This window comes from Salmo salar, chromosome 14, assembly GCF_965601325.2.
Source record: "Salmo salar chromosome 14, fSalSal1, whole genome shotgun sequence".
Classification (NCBI taxonomy): domain Eukaryota; kingdom Metazoa; phylum Chordata; class Actinopteri; order Salmoniformes; family Salmonidae; genus Salmo; species Salmo salar.
The window spans coordinates 14,193,244-14,217,593 of record NC_138304.1 but is presented as its reverse complement, the minus strand read 5'-3'; the positions used below and the strand labels follow the sequence as shown (position 1 = coordinate 14,217,593).

The 24,350-nt window shown below is 42.2% G+C and overlaps 1 non-coding gene across 3 annotated transcripts in view; it reads left to right on the top strand.

The window, feature by feature from the left end:
- Positions 1–597: 597 nt before the first annotated feature.
- LOC106568962 (uncharacterized) overlaps positions 598–24,350 on the top strand; it is a 36,289-nt gene continuing 12,536 nt past the window's right edge. Inside the window, exons 1-5 of one of the 3 annotated variants that reach the window (XR_014380309.1) lie at positions 598–1,111; positions 21,057–21,191; positions 22,876–23,037; positions 23,767–23,809; positions 23,891–23,947. This is a non-coding gene — a transcript (uncharacterized LOC106568962). Of the gene's footprint in view, positions 1,112–21,056; positions 21,192–22,875; positions 23,038–23,766; positions 23,948–24,350 lie in introns of all 3 variants that reach the window. The other 2 variants (XR_014380310.1, XR_014380308.1) reach the window with 2 other exon arrangements.

The following is a 24,350-nucleotide window of genomic DNA, read 5'->3' as shown; positions in this document are numbered from 1 at the left end:
CAGGAATATAAACAAGTTTGTGCACAAAATCGGAGAGAAATACGTGTTTTTGTGCGTATGGAAAAGTTCTGGGATCTTTTACTTCAGCTCATGAAACATGGGACCAACACTTCACATGTTTGTGTTTATATTTTTATTCAGTATACAGTATGCAACTCATTTATTGCATCACTCCCTACATCACAAAAATGTCATGTTTGACCCAGTGCTCTACAATTAAAGGGTAGGTATTTGCAATAGTGCTAGCACCTCACTTTTCTATTTTTGGAGTTACTACAAAACCGATCAACATTCCAAAGAATGCCGAAGTCATATCAGAACATGTTTTTCCGGGGTTTGATGCAATATGGAGGACCCGGCAAGCCAGCCTATTCTCTACAATGTAAACTAGAACAGAAATATCTTAATGTATAAATTAAACCAAATAGTTTGCACTCATGACTGCTGGTTTCAATTACATTTTCAGCCAACTTACAAGTAAATACTTTAAGAATGTATTGTTACATATCAACGTGCAAAGTTTCGAGCTAACTAGCCCTACAAGCCTGATACCGTTAGCCCTACTAGCCTGCTAACGTTAGCACTGAATGAGTCAGCTAGTTGCTATCAACACCTAGTTGACAGCTACATTAAAGTAAACCAAAGTTTGGGGAATTTATAATGCCATCTCACCAGTTATCAAGGAATGTTACCTATATGCAGTTATTCTAGCCAGCAAGCTAGCTAGCCAGTTAACGTTAACTATTTAGCCAACATGCTATTAGCCTAGCCAGCTTAGCCAACTATCGCAGTTATGGTCAGCAAGCTAGAGCCCAACTACTGGAGACCAGGGACAACACAACTAACAAAACACAACTTAAACATAACCGCAGATCAAAAGCAAAGAGAGTGCAGACTGAGTTAGCTACTGTACCAAAGTGAAGGGGTGGCGCTTCACAGGGCTGAAATCCAAAATAGATAGATTCAAGATGTCGGACCGCTAGCGGCTAGCACTAAGCCAAGGTGGAAAAAGTTACATGACTCCCGTAGCCTACTTCACAGAGAACATGAAAAAAGGTTAACAAAACAAAAAGGAGAACAGACGAGGTACTACAGTACACAATTAGAGCAAGTAGGTATGATTTTCTCTTTCATTTTGAGCCGTTGGCTAATGGGTTCTCACTAGATAACACAACTGAGGTGTGGCTAATGGTAGCCAGCTTGAGCTAGCTACCGAGCTAGCATATGAACTCGGTAGCACAGAGTAGATCCTCCATATGACGTTGAGTGCATTAGAGGTAGTTTAGAAGTTATCGAGAAATAATTGAATACATTTTCAATAACATATTTGTACTTACAGGTAACCAGACTACAACTAAGTTACTAAGTCTTTGGTCTCACATTTACGTCATTTAGCAGAAGCTCTTATCCAGAGCGACTTACAGTAGTGAATACATACATTTCATTTTATGCATTTTTATTTATTTATTTTTTGTACTGGTCCCCCGTGGGAATCGAAACCACAACCCTGGCGTTGGACACACCATGCTCTATCAACTGAGCCATAGGGAAGGCTGTGTTGTTGATGAGTAAAAACTCATGCTTCCTACCCTTTAAGGCCAGACACCACACCCTAAAATTGTATGTTTTCCCATTAATCATATCACAATCAACTTTTACCTAAATAAATATAATAGTTAAAACATTTTTTATTTATTTACTGTATATACAGTACCAGTCAAAACTTTGGACACACCTACTCATTCAAGGATTTTCCTTTATTTGTACTATTGTCTACATTGTAGAATAATAGCGAAGACATCAAAACAATGAATAACACATAAGGAATCATGTAGTAACCAAAAAAGTGTTAAACAAATCTAAATATATTTTACATGTGAGATTCTTCAAAGTAGCCACACTTTGCCTTGATGACAGCTTTGTACACTCTTGGAATTCTCTCTATATTTGAAATCTCTCAAATATACATTTTCATTACCCTTTTGACAATTTCATTTTTACTTTTTGAAAATACTAATATTAATGGAACAAAATACCCCAAAATCTCAAAATTGATAAGTACATGCAAAAATACAATTTTAGTCTGTGGTGCCTGGCCTTAATTCCTTTTAGGTCTCAACCAATCACCTGGATAGTTAAAAAGATATAAAAGGTGGATGAAGTCCCAGTTGGGGGATAACTTCAAGGTGAAATCAGCTCTCAAGATAGTGGTTTGAAGAATAAACATGGCCTTGTGTTGTGATCATTGAGTGGCTGTAGTTTATGGAGAGTCACATGACTTCTTTTCATTGTCTCTCGGTTGTTTGTCTATGGCACAGTTGGTTTCACTCGGATTGATCATTAACCAGCCAACGGATAACAGGCTTTTTTGTTGACCCATATAAGGACCTGGGGTCCTATTGAGACATGAGACATATCAATGACAAAGTCCATTAATAATTTCATGGCTGTGTAGTCACTAAATGGTTTCGGCCAATCCTGGCACTGAGTTATTTAAACAGTTAAATGGCACACATTGACCACATGGACATGTTTTTGTGCATTAAATTAAAAGAGACATTGACAGTTTGTAAAACACGAATTCAAACAGAAAGATGAAAACAGAGGAATGAAAAAAAATCCCCTTATTCAGACATTCTATTTCTAAGCACTAACAATTCACGGAGATACTATAAGCTCATAGTTCAGCATACGGTAGCAATATCTCCTTGTGAGGAGGAGCTGGTTTCATAAGTGACATGGGTAACACTTCATTTAATAAATATTGAAGTTGATTGTAATAACTCAAAGTTACCAAGTAACGAATGCTTGTTACCATACTTGTTATAAATCTGCAAGTTTCCACTAATTTAGTGTTCTGTTTCTTCTCAGCTGCATTCGATTCAGTAACCAACTGTCACAAGGTTGTCATCTCTCGTGGACAGATGTGCTGGGTTCAAGATTACAAAGGTTGGAGTCTCAATAGACTCTAATTACCTCCCTGCACTCTTCAAAATCTCCGCTCAATGTTGTAACTAGCACTTGCCCTCAAAAAGTGTACCATCTGGGTTAACTTGGTTGAGTGTACAGAAACAGTTTAGATATAGGTCAACCTCATACGGGTGTCATCCCAGATTATTATTACAAAATTAACTCATAATTAATGTGTACGTTACCCATTATGACAACCTGGACCTCCTTGGCATCCAAGTGGCACAATTACTTGTAATTAATGTGTACTTATATATAGTACATTACCCATGCTGACAACCTGGTCCTCATTTGAAGGTTTCCAAAAGTACCATCCAAGTGGGAGGATGAACACACTAGTACAACACAGAGAACATGTAATATCTGCCTAAGTACAATGCAATTACTAGGTACACAGGATTTAACTAGCTAAAATGAAGTGTATCTTGAGGGGTGCTTATTTGTAATTAATGTGTACTTGTGTACATTACCCATCCTAATTTCCTGGCCCTCATTTTAAAGTTTCTGGAAGCACTATCCAAGTGGGAGGATAAACACACTAGTACAACACAGAGTATATGTAATATCTGCCTAAGTAAAATGCAAATACTAGGTGTTACACAGGATTTAGCTAGTTATAATGAAGTGTATCTTGAGGGCTTTTTGTAATTATTGTGTACCTACAGTACATAGTACGTTACCTAAATACTGTAAATAGTACCTATGAGCAATTACCTTAAACGTACTACTCATTCAGTGAAAGCTCCTCAGAGGAGGAAGAGGAGGACCATCCTCATCAGTGAATTACATACAAATAAATGTAGTGAAACATTACAAAAGTTATCTTTTTTAGATAAAACTATACTAAATACATTCAGGTTACCAAATAATTAATTAAACCACACTGTTTTGGAATGAAGGTCTACAGTAGCCTCAACAGCGCTCTGTAGGGTAGCACCATCGTGTAGCCGGAGGACAGCTGGTTTCCGTCCTCCTCTGGGTACACTGACTTCAATAGAAAGCCTAGAAGGATCATGGTTCTCACCACCATTTCATAGACTTGCACAGTAATCATGACAACTTCTGGAGGATGTCCTCCAACCTATCAGAGCTCTTGCAGCATGAACTGACATGTTGTCCACCGAATCAAAGGATCAGAGAATTAATCTAGTACTGAAAGCATAAGCTACAGCTAGCTAGCACTGCAGTGCATAACATGTGGAGAGTAGTTGACTCAAAGAGAGAGAAAGACAACCGTTTTTAATAAATACATTTCTTTAAAAATGAAGGAGAAGCAAGAGAGAGAGAGAGAGAGAGATATTTAGCATTTTTTTCACTTTCACTTTAACTTAGCTAGCGAATGCAGCTAGCTAGTTAATTCTACTCAAACACCTGGCTCAAACAGAGAGGGATGCCATGTTAGCTAGCTGGCTATGGCTATCAAGAACTGGAACTATTCCAAGTCAAGGTAAGCTTTTGGTTTTATTAGTTTATTGCCACCGGGGCCTGCTGCTAAACTGCTTGCTGACTGTACACTGTACTGCATGATTGTAGCAGGTTTACTAACCTCTTAGTTCCAGTATCTATGTTGACTATGACGTTAGCTACTATGGTGACAATGATGTAGGCTGTGTGTAGCGGTTAGGGGTCATGATATGAAGGTTGGCTTAGAAAAGTTTTTTCGCCTGCTCACATACAACTGATGTGTATTGTGCTCTGAAGTCCACAAGCTAAGGGAAAAGGTGAGAGTAGGAGAGCACATAGATGCAAGAAGGAATTATACAATGAGCAAAATGATCATGCTGCTTGTATGTGGCTGCTATGAAAGTGAATTGTGTTTGCGTGTGATCAGGGGTGTATTCATTCCGACGATTCTATTGAAAAACGTTCCTTAAATGGAAGCAAACTGACCGAAACGGGGATAAACATACCTGAATTTGTCCAAGAGAAACTCGTTTGCAACTGTTGGACTAATAATTACACCCTAGATCAGCTAGATGCAGGCAAGAGCGTTCAAGGCAGTATTGAATGTGTCACTGTCTGTCACCTTGATTACTCACATTTTTCTCTTGACCTGTGCACCGACATTGTAAGCTTATATTCATAGGCTAGTTTGTAATAACCTCATGATGGGGTAAAGGGAAAGTCTGAGTATCATGTAGCTACCTAAACCAATTGACGCTACATTGAGCTGGGTGAATGGAATATGAATGACAGTCATCCAATACGCTGTAATAGAAATTAGGCCATACTCATAAAATAAATTCTTAAATGGCACCGACCACCACTGTACTCATCATTACCACGTGAAAATACCTACAAACAAAAGACGAGCTTCTACTTTCGTCAACTTTATTACAGCATGTAAAAAGACTTTACATTTCTTACAAAATAATATCGATTTGTATTGTTGGAATAATAATTAAATTAAACAAAGATATAGGCCTACTCAATAAGTGCTTACATATTTTGTATGTGTCACGTCCTGACCAGCAGAGGGAGTAATTGTATTAGTATTTGGTCAGGACGTAGCAGAAGGGTATTTGTTTTGTATGGTTCGGGGTGGTGGTTTGTTTAGTAGGGTATTTGATTTATGTATTCCGGGGGGTTTTGGGTTATGTTCTATGTTTGTATTTCTATGTTCTTTCTAGTTCTTTGTATTTCTATGTCGAGGTTTGGGTGTTGGACTCTCAATTGGAGGCAGGTGTTTTTAGTTGCCTCTGATTGAGAGTCCTATATATAGGTATGTGTTTTGTTTTGTAGTTTGTGGGAGATTGTTCCATGTATAGCTTATGGCCTTACAGGACTGTTTATTTGTCGTTGTGTTTCTTTTGGTGTACGTGTTTATTTAGGTTTTTCCTTCTTTCCTTAATAAAAGAAGATGAGTGCACATATTCCTGCTGCGTTTTGGTCCACTTTATCCAACGACAACCGTTACAGTATATGTTAACTATGTATTATTAGTGTGCTTTGTAACTTTCCCCAGGTCATTGCTATAAATGAGAATGTATTCTCTGTTAACTCACCTGGTAAAATGAAGAATAAATACAAAAATGCATAAAAAAAATGTAAATAACTATTTTAATGGTCATTCAAATCTGCAGCCTACAGTATGGTGAGTAGCCTAGCTAGCTAGCTAATTAAGATAAAACACTATTGTCTTTTTCTCAGCTTTTTAACATTACAAGTAACAATGGAAATCGACAACGTCTGTGTCTTGATCTGTTTCTTTCTTGTAAGCATTTTCCCATCCTGGAGTCTGAGACCTTGTGGGAATCTGTGGTAAAGAAGAAGAATATATGACAATTTAGCAAAGACACTCTATTATTAGCCAACTAGCTATCATCAGAGACAGAATAGAAACATTAATCCTATATCTCTGGTATCATTTTGATGTCTATAATTTAAGGTTTTAGGCCTATAGCTAGGCATAGCTAGTAGTTGTGTTATCCAGCTAGCATTATAATAATGGTGCTTTCTAACACTAATAAGCTAGCTAGTGTTTACATTGAAAAAGGAACTAACGTTACTCACAAGTAGCTAGCTAGCTAGCTAGCTAGCAATGTTAATATGTTCTGTGTGTCTCATGTAATACCCTTGGGTATGGATACCCTGAGAACAAGTTTCAGGGAAGATAAGACCAAAGACAGAACAGTATGAAGACATGCAGAAACTGCTTCTTGAATAGAAATCCCTGATCACACTTGTAGCAGATGTCATGGCGTTAGCTAGCATAGCTCATGTGCAGAAACACTTCATGGGTGTCATAGGCGTCGTAAGGGACAGACCAAGGCGCAGCGGGTATAGTGCTCATCTTCTTTCTTTATTAGAGAGAACACTCAAACAAAATAGACAAACAACCAAACATTTCCGTAAGGCACACGGCTATACAGAAAACAACCACCCACAAACCCAAAGGAAAAAGGGCTGCCTAAGTATGGCTTCCAATCAGAGACAACGAAAGACACCTGCCTCTGATTGGAAACCATACTCGGCCACACATAGAAAACGAACCTAGAAAATGAAAACTACAACAAATCCCCTCAAAATAAACCAACCCCCAAAACACACAAAAACAACACCCCCTGCCACACCCTGACCATACTACAATGACAAATGATCCCTTTACTGGTCAGGACTTGACAATGGGTCTAATGGTCGGGTCGCACCGGACTATGCATGTGCAGGCCGTCAAATGGAAGGCACTCCTTTGATATAAAGTTGTTTTGACAAAAATAAAAATGTGTTAGTTTGTCAATTTCACAAGGTTGTAGAAATTACAGGTTTAGCTACTTAAAGGAAAATACGACTCAAAAACTATCTTTTGGTATTTGTTTAATTAATCCACTGTTGATACAGTTCCAAAATGTTTTGCATGTCATTAATCAAGTTCACACCCCTTGACATTTTCCACATTTTTTGGTGACTGAATATACAATTGATTAAATGGAGATGTTTTGTCAATGGCCTACACACAATACCCCATAATGTCAAGTGGAATTATGTTTTTAGACATTTTTGCAAATTCATTTGAAATGAAAAGCTGAATTGTCTTGAGTCAATAAGTATTCAATCGCTTTGTTATGGCAAGCCTAAATATGTTCATGGATAAAAATGTGCTTAACAAGTCACATAATTATTGCACACATAGTGAGTCCACATAATAATGGGCTCACTATGTGTGCAATAATAGTGTTTAACATGATTTATGAATGACTACCTCATCTCTGTACCCCACACGTACAATTATCTGTAAGGTCCCTCAGTCAAGCAATGAATTTCAAAAACAGATTCAACCACGGAGACCAGGGAGGTTTTCCAATAGCTCACAAAGAGGTGCACCTATTGGTTAATGGGTAAAACAATTTAAACGGACATTAAATATCCCTTTGAGTATGGTGAAGTTATTAATTACACTTCGGATGGTGTGGCTCAGTTGGTAGAGCATGGTGTTTGCAATGCCAGGGTTATGGGTTCTATTCCCACGGGGGACCAGTACGGAGAAAAGAAATGTATGTATTCACTACTGTAAGTCACTCTGGATAAGAGTGTCTGCTAAATTACTAAAAATGTAAAAATGTATGAATAGACCCAGTCAATACAAAGATACAGGTGTCCTTCCTAACTCAGTTGCAGATAAGGAAGGAAACCACTCAGGGATTTCACCATTGTAAGGTTCTACTTTTCTTTTCTTAGTCAACCCTGTGTTCTTTTTCTTTGTGTTCTGGAACATAGCCCTGTTTCTTTGTGTTCTGGAAGGTAGCCCTGTCTGTCATTTTTGTTCATTGATTTCACCTGTGTTCGTTTCTCACCTGGTCTCATCAGCTCCCTATTTAGTTCAGTTCTTTCTGTTTGTATGGTTGTGAGGTATTGTTTGTTTTTGACTGCCTACCTGTGTTTGACCATTGCCTGCGACCAAGATTCCTGCCTTCTGCAAAGGTTTAATAAACATCTGCCGCGCTCTGCGCATGAATCTACACCTTTTTCTCCCTGGGTATTCATTACAGAATACCTCACCCAAAAATGGAATGGATTCAGCGGAGCTACAGCGGTGCCTAACCCAGCAAGAGGAGCTTATGGAGGAAATCTGCCATCTCTGCCAGCCTATCCCTACTCCTCCGATGCCAGCTATCGTAACCCATAGCCCTCCTTCGTTCATACCCATGCCTGGAAAATATGACGGTTCACCTGGGAAATGTCAGGGATTTCTGATGCAATGCAGCAAATACATTGAGCACAACCCCACTACCTTCGCCACCGACAGGAGCAGGGTGGATTTTGTTGTGTCTCTACTCACAGGCAAAGCCCTGGATTGGGCCAATGCCATATGGACTGCCAACCGCACAGAACTCTGATCTGAGACCCATTTCCACACCCTCTTCAAAGAGGTATTTAATCACTCACCCTCCATTCGTCCTATAGGAGACCTCCTCATAGAACTTCAACAAGGACGCAATTCAGCTGCCGAGTATGCCCTCGAGTTCCGCACCATGGCTGCAGGGAGTAGATGGAATGAGGCTGCTTTCCTTACCGTCTACCGAGGAGGGCTCAACAGGGAACTTCAGACGGAGCTGGCCTGTAGAGGTGACCTTCAGGATTTAAATCAATACATTTGTATGTTCATCTCCATCGACCACCTCTTCGCCGACCGCTGAAGAACTCTGCCACCAAAGAACCCGAAACCTTCTCTTTCCATGATTCCGTCATCCCGTCCGAGTCTTTCAGAGCCCATGCAGTTGGGCCATGCCCCTCTCCCGTGTATCGAAAGTCAAAAGTGTATCCAGGAAGGGCTCTGCCTATGCTGTGGAGGGAAAGATCAGCCCCTCAGCCATTGCCCTGTTCGCCCCCCACGGAGAGATGAGAAGGGTCCCCCCGCTGCCATGCAGGTAGGCGTGTCCTTATTTCTAAATATCTCCCAGAAGCAATTCTCCGTCCCAGTATTGATAACCGTGAAGGGGGTTACCAAGTACGTAGGAGGCTTGATAGATTCGGGAGCAGCAGGTAATTTTATCTATCACCAGCTAGTACAAGAGCTTGACATTGATCTAACACCTGTCACCACTCCCAACTGGAGAAGCAGGTAGAAGACCTGCTTCTCCAGTTGTTTCAGCCTACCCTGCAGAGCCACCACCATTGAGCACTCTGCCTCGGCAGTGCCACCCACCATACCATTTGAATACACCTAGTACAGCAATGTCTTCAGCAAAACCAAGGCCTCCACTCTGCCACCACATCGCCCAGGAGACTGTGCTATTGACTTACTCCCTGGAGTGTCCCCACCAAAGGGCCATGTTTACCCCTTATCTATCCCTGAAAATAAGGCAATGGAGAACTACATTGATGAATCATTGATGAATCTTCTCCGGCTGCGTCGGGCTTCTTCTTTGTTGGAAAAAAGGATGGTGGTCTCCATCCATCTATTGATTATCGTTCCCTGAATGATGTCACTGTCAAGAACTGTTTCCCTCTTCCTCTATTCCCATCGACCTTTGAACAAGTGGGCCGCGCCAACATCTATACTAAACTCGAACTGCGAAGTGCATATAGCCTTGTCTGTATACGCGAAGGCGATGAATGGAAGACGGCCTTTATCACCGCTCGAGGGTACTACGAATACCTGGTCATGCCCTACGGTCTTATGAACGCCCCCGCCATCTTCCAATCCTTTATGGTTTTCCAGGATATGATCAACCGCTTTCTCATCATCTACATTGATGACATCCTGATTTACTTCTACTCCCTGAAGGAACCTATACAGCATGTGCAAAAGGTTCTTCAACGGCTCCTTGACCATAACCTTTATGTGAAGACTGAAAAGAGCGCCTTCCATGTAACCTCTGTACATTTCCTTGGCTTTGTATTGACACCTGGAGAGGTCAGCATGGATGAGAACAAAGTCACCGCCGTCAGTAACTGGCCCAAACCCACCACTGTCAAGGAACTCCATTTCATTGGGTTCTCCAACTTCTATTGCCGGTTCATTTGGAACTTCAGTTCTACGTCTGCTCCCCTCACTGCCCTTACCAGCCAAAAGACCCGGACCTTTCTATTGACTGATACCACCCTGACTGCGTTCAACTTGAAATGCCTCTTTACCTCAGCTCCTGTCCTTCGCCAACCTGATCTGACCCTTCCTTTCACACTGAAGGTGGATGCCTCTGAAGTAGGAGTAGGAGCCATACACTCAGCGGGTAGGAACACCTCACAAATCACAACCCTGTGCCTTCTTATCCAGGAAGTTATCCCCTCTGAGAGGAATGACGATGTGGGGAACAGAGAACTCCTCGCCATCAAGCTGGCCCTCGAGGAGTGGCGCCACTGGTTGGAGGGCGCACAACATCCCGTTCTCGTCACAAACAGATCACCGTAATCTGGAATATATCAGCGGGGCCAAGAGGTTAAACTCCAGACAAGCCCGCTGGGCTCTCTTCTTCACACGCTTCCATTTTCATGTTACTTACATCCCTGGAAAGAAAATTTTAAAAGCTGATGCTCTCCCGCCAGTTTGACCTTCTGACCAGTAACTCAGACCCTACACCCATTCTTCCATCTTCTTGCATTAATGGCCGACGGTGGGAGGTTCACTCTGCCATACAAGAGACCGTAGCTCCTCCTGAGACATCAGCTGGGAAGAGTTACGTACCAGCAGCTGTTAGACCCCAACTGACGGAATGGTGTCATGTCCTTGGGGTCAGGACATTCGGGCATTACACAAACCACCAAACTTCTAGCCCGGAAGTTCTTGTGGTCCTCACTGGCATCCGACGTAAGGGATAATGTACTCTCCTATCCAGTCTGCGCCCAAACCAAAAGCCCTCGTCATCTCCCTTCCAAGAAAATTCAACCTTTGCCAATCCCTCACAGACCCTGGTCTCACATAGCTGTTGACTTCATCACAGACCTTCCTGAATCCTCTGGTAACACCACCATCCTTGTCATAGTAGACTGTTTTTCAAAAATGTGTCGTCTGATTCCTCTTCCTCATCTATCTAACGCCATGAAATTTGCGGAGTGTATGTTCCAGCAGGTGTTACATCTGTATGGAATTCTGGAGGACATCGTCTCTGACTGTGGGCCCCAGTTTGTCTCCCGGGTGTGGCGAGCCTTTTGTGACTGACTGGGGGTCGCCCTCAGCCTCTTCTCCGGGTACCAACCCTAGACCAATGGGCAGACGGAACGCCTGAACCAAGAAATAGGGAAGTACCTCCGCCAACTATGTTCTGCCTCTCCACACAACTGGAGTCGGTATATGGCCTGGTTCGAATACGCTCAGAACTCACTCATGCACTCATCCCTCCAACTTACTCCATTTCAGAGTGTCCTTGCTTATCAACCCTCCATGTTTCTCTGGGAGGCGGAGCCTGGTACTGTCCCAGCTGTCGACGACTGGTTTCGGCGTAGTGAGCGGGTATGGGAGACCACTCACCAGCATCTGCAGGAAGCCTCTAATACCCAGAAACGCTTTGCCGACAGACGCTGCCGACCTACGCCACTCTTTCACCCCGGACAGCGTGTGTCTCTCTATCAGATACATCCGGCTCCGCCTCCCCTGCAAAAAGTTCTGTCCTTGCTTCATTGGTCCCTTCAAGATAACCCATCGCATCAACCATGTCACGTACCGCCTCCAGTTACCGCGTCAGTATAAAATCTCCTCGTCCTTCCATGTGTCTCTGTTAAAACCAGTCACCTACAGTCCTCTTCATCCTCCAGTTGCTACCCGCAGTGCGCCCCCACTGTTGGACATCGGAGAGGAACCTGCCTACACCATATGGGCCATCCTTGATTCCAAACTCCTGAGAGGTCGCATCCACTACCTAGTGGACTGGGAAGGTTATGGGCCTGGGTCCCCGACCAAGACATCCTTGACCCAAAGATGATTCAGGCATTTCACCATAACCGTCCGGAACGTCCCTCTCCCCGACCTCAGGGTGGACCCCCAAACAGACCCACTGGACATCAGCCTCGACGCAGTATGTCGGGTCAGTCCACGACCTCATCGAACCAGCCTGCCGGACCTCGCCCCCGAGGTAGGCATCCGCCTCTGCTCCCCCGTCTGCCCGCTCCACCCTGCGGTGCCGTTGGGTCATCAGGAGGAAGGACCCGGTGGTCGCTCTGACAGAGCTCTAGAGTTCCTCTGTGGAGATGGAACAACCTTCCAGAAGGACAACCATCTTTGCAGCATGCCACCAATCAGGCCTTTATGGTAGAGTGGCCAGACGGAAGCCACTCCTCAGTAAAAGGCACATGACAGCCCGCTTGGCGTTTGCCAAAAGGCACCTTAAGGGCTCTGACCAAGATAAACAAGATTCTCTGGTCTGATGAAACCAAGATTGAACTCTTAGGCCTGAATGCCAAGCGTCATGTCTGGAGGAAACCTGGCACCATCCCTACGGTGAAGCAAAGTGGTGGCATCATCATACTGTGGGGATATTATTTTAGATATTATTTTAGCGGCAGGTGACTAGTCAGGATTGAGGTAAAGATGAACGGAGCAAAGTACAGAGAGATCCTTGATGAAAACCTGCTCCAGAGCGCTCAGGACCCCAGACTGGTACGAATGTTTACCTTCCAACAGGACGATGACCCTAACCACATAGCCAAGACAATGCAGGAGTGGCTTCGGGACAAGTCTCTGAATGTCCTTGAGTGGCCCAGCCAGAGCCTGGACTTAAACCCAATCGAACATCTCTGAAGAGACCTGCAAATAGCTGTGCAGCGACGCTCCCCATCCAACCTGACAGAGCTTGAGAGGATCTGCAGAGAAGAATGGGAGAAACTCCCCAAATACAAGTGTGCTGAGCTTGTAGCGTCATACCCAAGAAGACTCGAGGATGTAATTGCTGCCCAAGGTGTTTCAACAAAGTACTGAGTAAAGGGTCTGAATACTTATGTAAATATGATATTTCCATTTTTTTTTTTACATACATTTGAACTCATTTCTAAATACCTGCTTATGCTTTGTCATTATGGGGTATCGTGTGTAGATTGATGAGGGGGAAAAAAACTATTTAATACATTTTCGAATAAGGCTGTAACGTAACAAAATGTGGAAAAATTAAAGGGGTCAGAATACTTTCTGAATGCATTGTACACTAAGTGTATAAAACATTAGGAACACCTGCTCTTTCCATTACATACATGGACTGACCAGGTGAATCCAAGTGAAAGCTATGATCCCTTATTGATGTCACCTGTAAAATCCACTTTAATCAGTGTAGATGAAGGGGAGGAGATAGGTTAATGAAGGATTTTTATGCCTTGAGACAATTGAGACGTGGATTGTGTGTGTGTGTGCCATTCAGTTTGTGAATGGGCAAGACAAAAGATTTCAGTGCTTTTACATTTTAGTAATTTAGCAGACGCTCTTATCCAGAGCGACTTACAGTAGTGAATGCATACATTTCATGCATTATAAATACATATTTTTGGGGTTTTTGTACTGGCCCCCCGTGGGAATTGAACCCACAACCCTGGCGTTGCACACACCATGCTGGCATTGCAAAAACCATGCTCTACTAACTGAGCCACAGGGAAGACCCTTTTGAACAATATATGATAGTAGGTGCTAGGTCCATCGGTTTGAGTGTGTCAAGATCTGCAATGCTGCTGGGTTTTTCACGTTCAACAGTTTCCCATGTGTGTCAAGAATTGTCCACCACCCAAAGGACATCCAGCCAATTTGACACAGCCGTGGGAAGCATTGGAGTCAACATGCGCCAGCATCCCTGCGAAACCCTGAAACCAAGCCCCGACGAATTGAGGCTGTTCTGAGGGCAAACGGGGGTGCAACTCAATATTAGCAAGGTGTATAATGTATGTGTCATGTATAATGTATTAAAGCACTGAGTTACCTTGGTGTTGAGGCTAACCTTTACAGTATACACATTAAAATCATTTAGTCTGCAAGGCTCAACAGTACAGCTTCATTTCACGGAAATGGTGTCTGTAAAAATAAGCTGAGGGCCTGAGCTTAATGATGAGTTTGGAGGGGTACTATGGTGTTGAAGGCTGAGCTGTAGTCAAGGAACATCATTCTTATATAAGTATTTCTCTTTTCCAGATGGGATAGGGCAGTGTTCAGTACGATGGTGATTGTGTCATCCGTGGATCTTTTGGAGCAGTATGCAAATTTCAGTGGGTGTCGGGTACGGTGGAGGTGATATAAGTTGCGACCGAGAGACTGAAAAACAGCTTCTATCTCAAGGCAATAAGACTGTTAAATAGTCACCACTAGCCGGCCCCGTCCAGTACCCAGCCCTTAACTTTAGTCACTGTCACTAGATGTCTACCACCACGTTACTGTACCATGCACCTTAGAGGCTGCTGCCCTATATACAAAGTCATAGAACACTGGTCACTTTAATAATGGAACACTGGTCACTTTAAATAATGTCTCCATACTGTTTAACCAACTTCATATGCACAGTACAAGACAAAAGTTTGGACACACCTACTCATTCAAGGGTTTTTCTTAATTTTTTACTATTTTCCACATCGTAATAAACTTTGCTAGGTCTGAAAATAACACACTGGAATACTGGAATTGGAATATACATTTGAAGTCAGAAGTTTACATACACTTAGGTTGGAGTCATTAAAACTCGTTATTCAACCACTCCACAAATTTCTTGTTAACACACTATAGTTTTGGCAAGTCGGTTACATACAGATTATTTTACTTATAATTCACTGTATCACAATTCCAGTGGGTCAGAAGTTTACATACACTAAGTTGACTGTGCCTTTAAACAGCTTGGAAAATTCCAGAAAATGGTGTCATGGCTTTAGAAGCTTCTGATATGCTAATTGACATAATTTGAGTCAATTGGAGGTATGCCTGTGGATGTATTTCAAGGCCTACCTTCAAACTCTGCTTGACATCATGGGAAAATCAAAAGAAATCAGCCAAGACCTCCCAAGGATGAACCAGACCTCCACAAGTCTGGTTCATCCTTGGGAGCAATTTCCAAAAGCCTGAAGGTACCACGTTCATCTGTACAAACAATAGTATGCAAGTGTAAACACCAAAGGACCACGCAGCCATCATACCGCTCAGGAATGAGACATGTTCTGTCTCCTAGAGATGAACGTACTTTGGTGCGAAAAGTGCAAATCAATCCCAGAACAACAGCAAAGGACATTGAGAAGATGTTGGAGGAAACCGGTCCAAAAGTATCTATATCAACAACAAAACAAGTCCTATATCGACGTAACCTGAAAGGCCGCTCAGCAAGGAAGAAGCCACTGCTCCATAACAGCCATAAAAAAGCCAGAATACGGTTTTCAACCGAACATGGGAACAAAAATTTTACTTTTTGGAGAAATGTCCTCTGGTCTGATAAAACTAAAATATAACTGTTTGGCCATAATGACCATTGTTATGTTTGGAGGAAAATGGGGGAGGCTTGCAAGCCGAAGAACACCATCCCAACTGTGAAGCACGGGGGTGGCAGCATCATGTTGTGGAGGTGCTTTGCTGCAGGAGGGACTGGTGCACTTCACAAAATAGATGGCATCATGAGGAAAGAAAATTAAGTGGATATATTGAAGCAACATCTCAGACATCAGTCAGGAAGTTAAAGCTTGGTCGCAAATGGGTCTTCCAAATAGACAGTGACCCCAAGCATACTTCCAAAGTTGTGGCAAAATGTCTTAAGGACAACAAAGTCAAGGTATTGGAGTGGCCATCACAAAGCCCTGACCTCAATCCTATAGAAAATGTGTGGGCAGAATTGAAAAAGTGTGTGTGAGCAAGGAGGCCTACAAACCTGACTCAGGTACACCAGCTCTGTCAGGAGGAATGGGCCAAAATTCACCCAACTTATTGTGAGAAGCTTGTGGAAGGCTACATGAAACGTTTGACCCAAGTTAAACAATTTAAAGGCAATGCTACCAAATACTAATTGAGAGTATGTAAACTTCTGACCCACTGGGAATGTGATGAAAGAAATAAAAGCTGAAATAGATCATTCTCTCTTCTATTATTCTGACATTTCACATTCTTAAAATGAAGGGTGATCCTAACTGACCTAAAACATGGAATTTTTACTAGGATTAAATGTCAGGAATTGTGAAAAACTGAGTTTAAATGTATTTGGCTAAGGTGTATGTTAACTTCCGACTTCAACTGTCCGCATAAAACAGTTTTATCTGCTGAAATTCTGAATTTGTATGGCACGCATTACACATGTGGACATTGAATTACAATACCAGTCAAAAGTTTGGACACCTACTCATTCTAAGGTTTTTCTTTATTTTGAATATTTTCTACATTGTAGAATAATAGTGAAGACATGAAAACTATGAAATAACACATATGGAATCATGTAGTAAAATATATATTTTATGTTTGACATTCTTCAAAACAGCCACTCTTTGCCTTGACGACAGGTTTGCACACTCTTGGCATTCTCTCAGCCAGCTTCATGAGGAAGACACCTGGAAGGCATTTCAATTAACAGGTGTGCCATGTTAAACATGTATTTGTGGGATATCTTTCCTTCTTAATGCGTTTGAGCCAATTAGTTGTGTTGTGACAAGGTAGGGGTGGTATACAGAAGATAGCCCTATTTGGTAAAGACAAAGTCCATATTATGGCAAGAACAGCTCAAATAAGCAAAGAGAAATGACAGTCAATCATTACTTTAAAACATGAAGGTCAGTCAATGTGGAACATTTCAAGGACTTTGAAAGTTTCTTCAAGTGCAGTCGCAAAAACAGTCAAGTGCCCTCATGAGGACCGCCACAGGAAAGGAAAACCCAGAGTTACCTCTGCTGCAGAGGATACATTTATTAGATTTAACTGCACCTCAGATTGCATCCCAAATAAATGCTTCACAGAGGAGACTGCGTGAATCAGGCCTTCATGGTCGAATTGCTGTAAGAAACCACGACCAAAGGATACCAATTAGGAGAGACTTGCTTGGGCCAAGAAACACGACCAATGGACATTAGACCAGTGTAAAACTGTCTTTTAGTCTGATTAGTCTAAATTTGAGATTTTTGGTTCCAACCGCCGTGTCTTTGTGAGAAACAGAGTAGGTGAACAGATGATTTCCGCATGTGTGGTTCCCACTGTGAAGCATCCAGAGGAGTTGTGATGGTGTGGGGGTGCTTTGCTGGTGACACTGTCAGTGATTTATTTATAATTCAAGGCACACTTAACCAGCATGGCTACCACAGCATTCTGCAGTGATACGCCATCCCATCTGGTTTGCGCTTAGTGGGACTATCATTTGTTTTTCAACAGGACAATGACCCAAAACACACTTCCAGGCTGTATAAGGGCTATTTGACCAAGGAGAGTGAAGGAGTGCTGCATCAGATGACCTGGCCTATACAATCACCTGACCTCAACCCAATAGAGAGTGAAGGAAAAGCAGCCAAAAAGTGCTCAGCATATGTGGGAACTCCTTCAAGACTGTTGGAAAATAATTCCTCATTGTGCTGGTTGAGAGAATGCCAAGAGTGTGCAAAGCTGTCATCAAGGCAAGGGTAGCTACTTTGAAGAATCTAAATCTAAAATATATTTTGATTTGTTTAACAATATTTTGGTTACTACATGATTCCATGTGTTATTTCAGAGTTTTTATAACTTCACTATTATTCTACAATGTAGAAAATATTAAAAAATAAAGAAAAACCCTTGAATGAGTAGGTGTGTCAACTTTTGACTGGTACTGTGTATACTCTATTCTTGTCAAGGCCTATCCTATTTAAGTATTCCTGTACATTTACTATTCTTCAGATATTGTTTCGCTATCACAGACTAGAACATGTTCCAGGATTCTTCCGATGGCATTGAGGAGTACACCACATCAGTCACTGGCTTTATCAATAAGTGCATCAAGGACGTCGTCCCCACAGTGACTGTACGTACATACCCCAACCAGAAGCCATGGATTACAGGCAACATTCGCACTGAGCTAAAGGGTAGAGCTGCCGCTTTCAAGGTGCGGGACTCTAACCCGGAAGCTTATAAGAAATCCTGCTATGCCCTCCGACGAACCATCAAACAGGCAAAGCGTCAATACAGGACTAAGATTGAATCGTACTCCCCGGCTCTGACGCTCGTCTTATGTGGCAGGTCTTGCGAACTATTACAGACTGCCGCGAGCTGCCCAGTGACACGAGCTTACCAGACGAGCTAAATCACTTCTATGCTCGCTTCGAGGCAAGCAACACTGAGGCATGCATGAGAGCATCAGCTGTTCCGGACGACTGTGTGATCACGCTCTCCGTAGCCGACGTGAGTAAGACTTTTAAACAGGTCAACATTCACAAGGCTGCGGGGCCAGACGGATTACCAGGACTTGCGCTCTGGGCATGTGCTGACCAACTGGCAGGTGTCTTCACTGACATTTTCAACATGTCACTGATTGAGTCTGTAATACCGGTTCAAGCAGACCACCATAGTCCCTGTGCCCAAGAACACGAAGGCAACCTGCCTAAATGACTACAGACCCATATCACTCACGTCCGTAGCCATGAAGTGTTTTGAAAGGCTGGTAAGGGCTCACATCAACACCATTATCCCAGAAACCCTAGACCCACTCCAATTTGCATACCGCCCAAACAGATCCACAGATGATGCAATCTCTATTGCACTCCACACTGCCCTTTCCCACCTGGACAAAAGGAACACATATGTGAGAATGCTATTCATTGACTACAGCTCAGCGTCCAACACCATAGTACCCTCAAACTAAGCTAAGGATCCTGGGACTAAACACCTCCCTCTGCAACTGGATCCTGGACATCCTGACGGGCAGCTCCCAGGTGGTGAGGGTAGGTAGCAACACATCTGCCACGCTGATCCTCAACACTGGAGCCCCCCAGGGGTGCGTGTTCAGTCCCCTCCTGTACTCCCTGTTCACCCACGACTGCATGGCCAGGCACGACTCCAACACCATCATTACGTTTGCAAACGACACAAGTTTGCAGATGACCCCCCCAACTCCTCTTTTACGCTGCTGCTACTCTCTGTTTATGATATATGCATAGTCACTTTAACCATATCTACATGTACATACTACCTCAATCAGCCTGACTAACCGGTGCCTGTATGTAGCCTCGCTACTGTTATAGCCTCGCTAATGTATATAGCCTTGCTACTGTTATTTTTCACTGTTGTTTTATTTCTTTACTTACCTATTGTTCACCTAATAAATTTTTGCGCTGTTGGTTAGTAAGCATTTCACTGTAAAGTCTACACCTGTTGTATTCGGCGCATGTGACAAATAAACTTTGATTTGATTTGATATACTACATATTCTATCCATATATTTTCCATATTGTCTATACATTCCATCACATTATATTTATACTCCGGACTCCGACATTGCTCGTCCTAGTATTTCCATATTTCCTAGTTCCATTCTTTAACTTTTAAGATTTGCGTGTATTGTTAGATATTACTGCACTTTTGGAGCTAGGAATACAAGCATTTCGCTACACCCGCAATAACATCTGCTAATATGTTTATGCAACCAATACAATTTGATTTCTTTCACTAGACAGTGCCTTTGAGGTTTTATACATATCCCTGTTGGGAACAATAATGGCGCACAGCCCATCTGATCCATGTCACAGACTCCTAGTCTCAACAGACTGTTCAGGCTATCTGCTCCAAGTGATTATGTTTAGGAGAAGTAGGTTGTTGCTGGAAATGTGTGATGTTGGGTTGTGGCATCCAAGAACAACTATGGTGGACATTATGAATCTATTTACAGCCTTTCTGAATTTATTAAAGGTTCCTATAAGAAGGCTTGACCTTCAACTCTTATGACTGCTTATAGCAAGTCTTAGAAGGTACTGTCTATAAAGCATTATACACAGGTGTTTCAAAAAAGTGTTATCAGAAGGTCCTGTTGTATTTGTTCATTTTATCAGATAAATTGGATTGATGCTCTTCCGTGCTTACTCAGTGGTTCTGGGCAACGCCAAAAATAGTTTCAACTTCACTTCTCTCTGCCCCTGGTGATGCAGAAAAACACTATCCCTTTATCGCTCACACGACCCTTCCATCCATGCAGAAAGCAGTTCAGGGAATTTCCAATCCAGGTTTCTGTGCATCGCCTTCCCCCTGAGTGCCTGTGACTGTGACTTCCCTTCTAAGAATAGAAGGAAAGAGAGGCTGCCAGGCAAGACACTGATCATCCCAGACAACTGGAGGAAGATACTTTTGTCCCCTGAGTTTGATGGATGTTGGAGTTCATTTTCACTCAGAATGTTTCACTTTGACTTGGGCTGTTTTGGGAAGTTGTGTGTGCATGTCTGTGTGCGTGTTTTCATTGAAAAGGGCTTGTGTTGTGTGTTCAGTGTACTGTTGAACATCCATTAAAAAAACAAGTTACCTTGCATGCCCTACTCTCCAGTTCTACCCTCTACTGCTCATGTCGTGTATAAGTGGTGCACAGGCTTAGACCTGAGACATAAGACCTCATGAGAAAACCCTTGACATTATGATCAAGACGCATTTGAATGTCTACTGAGACATTCTGTCTCATAGCGTTCGTGTTGAACAACATGGCATTTTATTTTTAGGCAAAACACCCTCACAAGCACAAAAACGAATATGTATTATGAATGTTATTATGTTGTTTCAGGTGGACTGTGTTGCAGAGTACTACTGTTGTCCTATCAGAGAAGGCCGTCCCTGACCTTAGGACAGAGAACAGTGTTGTCTCCGACGGAGCCGAAACAGTCAGCATCTACAGTGAGGAGACCTACAATGGCAATGTGTGAGTCAAAAGGCTTGATACTGTATATACTGAACAAAAATATGAAGTCAACATGTAAAGTGTTGTAAAGTGTTGGTCCCATGTTTCACGAGCTGAAATAAAAGATCCCAGAAGTGTTCCATACGCACAAAAGCTTATTTCTCTCAAATCTTGTGCACAAATTTGTTTACAGTCCTGTTAGTGAGGATTTCTCCTTTGCCAAGATAATCTATCCACCTGAAAGATGTGGCATATCAAGAAGCTTATTAAACAGCATGATCAAGACACAGGTGCAGTTTTGTCACACAACACAAAGACACAGATGTCTCAAGTTTTGAGGGAGCGTGGAACTGGTATGCTGACTGAAGGAATGTCCACCAGAACCGTTTCCAGAGAATGTAATGTACATTTCTCTACCATAAGCCACCTCCAACATCATTTTAGAGAATTCGGCAGTATGTCCAGTATGTCCAACCGGCCTCACAACCGCAGACCACGTGTAACCACGCCAGCCCAGGACCTCCACATCCGGCTTATTCACCTGCGGGATCGTCTGAGACCTGCCACCTGGAAAGTTGATGAAACTAAGGAGTATTTCTGTCTGTAATAAAGCCCTCTTGTGTGGAAAAAATCATTCTGATTGGCTGGGCCTGGCTCCCCAGTGGGTAGGCCTGGCTCCCAAGTGGGTGGGCCTATGTCCTCCAAGGCCCACCCATGGCTGCGCCCCTGCCCAGTCATGTGAAATCCACAAAATAGGACCTAATTAATTGATTTCAATTGATTGAGTTCCTTATATGAACTGTAACTCAGTAAAATTGTTGAAATTTTTGCATGTTGCGTTTATATTTTTATATTTTTGTGTAATTTAATTACAGTGACCAATAGACCTAAAATGAATATTCCAGTCCAGGTAAATAGGCTAGTCTGGGGAGAATAGTCTAGACCCAAAGTGAGTTCCCATAGTCTTGATGTAGAGTGGATAGTCTAATGGGGGTGAGTTACCATAGTGTCTACCTACAGTGGATAGCTTCAACCCGGGGTGAATTGCTTCGGCTTAGTCTTGGCCTAGTTGAATAGACCAAAGTTGTATTGTCAATAGTATTGGTAACAATAATATTACCCCAACCCTAGTGCCCATCCACAGCTGTAAAGTCTGATTAGCAACAGGAAAAATAGTGGAGCCCCAACCTCAGTTTTTATATGCATAAATAATCAAACGTAAAGAGGGATGTTAAAAAAGTTAACGACTTTAGTGACAGTTTGATATTATCTCCAGTTACTATGATAACACCAATGGCCTATGGAGGCAGAGAGCCTGAGAAAGACCCCGTTCACAGGGAGAGGGAACAGAACCCTAACCCCCTTTCACAGGAGGAGACCCAATATGAGACCGGTTACATCATTGGTGGGGACACTGGTAATGAACTGGACCAAGACCAAAATGACCACTTGCATAGGTGGGCCATATTTGATGGGTGGGTGGATGGATGGAACAGGTGATTGAGCAATAGATTAAACATTAAAACAAACAGACAGCATTCCATATCTGCTGTGTGTGCTGTTTCAGCAATGTCACATGCTAGTGGGAAAGCATGACAGAAAGCCATTTTGTTCTACATTCAAGATAGCATTCAAGAAAATTGCAGTATTGATCAAAATGGCATTTCCTGTGTCTCCTTTTCTCCTGTGTAATGTGTCTCTTCAGTACCCCGAGATAGCATCAGACAGGCAGACAGTATATGAAAGAGTTCTACCTGGCGAACTACAAGAGCCTGTGTGCCGAGATCGATGACATCAGCGACCAGATGCAAAAACTGAGCCAAGAGCTGGACACCCTGGAGGATGGGACGATGTGTACCAGGTGCAGGTGAGCACGACAAAGCATCTGCTATTAGATTTTTGGCCAAAAAGAACATGGTTATTTTTTGTCTTACAGTCCACTATTCTGATACTTGTGTAGAAATGTGAAAAGTAACTTTTTAGTGATTCATTGAAACAAGCACCATTATAGCACACACACACACACTTTAAAAATATATTTCTAACTACTTTTTGAGAACAAAATTAGATGATAAAAATAAAAACAGTAAAAGGAGTCAATATTTTCACCTAGAATTTGTACTACTAAGGAGCAGGTGGTATTTTAACCTTTCTCTTTAGCTTTATAAATCAGCTAAATGATACGCAAATAATAAAAAGCCCTGGTAACCAGCCTTATGAGTTGGAACATTTATTTGTGTGACGTTTCCTCTACAATTGTGGAAAAACTGTCTAACTTTTATGAATAACCCCTTTTGAGTACACTCTTAGACAAAAAGGTGCTGCTATCTAAAACCTAAAAATGTTCTTCAGCTGTCCCCATAGGAGAACCCTTTGAAAACTATTTTTTGGTTCCTGGTAGAAGCCTTTTGGTTCCAGGTAGAACCCTATTAGGTTCCATGTAGAACCCTTACACCAGAGGCTTCTACATGGAACCCAAAAGAGTTCTACCTGGAACCAAAAAGGGTTCTCCTATGGGGACAGCCAAAGAAGCCTTTTGCAACCCTTTTTTCGAAGATTGTAGTAGTATGTTTTAGCATTCTCCTCTATATCTCAGGGAGTGGCTGATGAATACAACCGGACTAAAGGACCTAAAGCGGGTGAGTGAAAACTGCGTTAGGGGGACATACCTCATGTTACTGTACATCAAGGATTAAGCACTACCCTATATTTTTCAGCAGTTCGACAAAAGACACCAACTCATGCTCTCATGGAATATCGTATGATGGTGACAACAGGTAAAGAGCATGAACAATTGTAACTTTGTCTGATGTCGCCTCACGCTGGTGCAAGATGCAACAGTGTAATGGTTCTTTCTTGGAAAATGATTTACAATAGGTAGATTGAAATGATGAGGCTGTTTTCACCTATTCTACAAAATGTATGCATTACCTTTTGCACATTATTGTGCTGTCTAATATTCTCTTTAATGTTTTTAATGAAGAATAACAATTAACATATTTTTTGTAATTAAATATTCTAAATCATTCTAGAATATAATGTTTTGCAATGTGATCAAGCAACACATTCTTTCCCGACATTTGTAAAAAACAACAACATTTACAGTAGTTTTTCTTTGATGAAAGCCTATACATACTGGTACTCCCCAGTAGGAGCAGTCCTCCATAGGAATGAATGAAT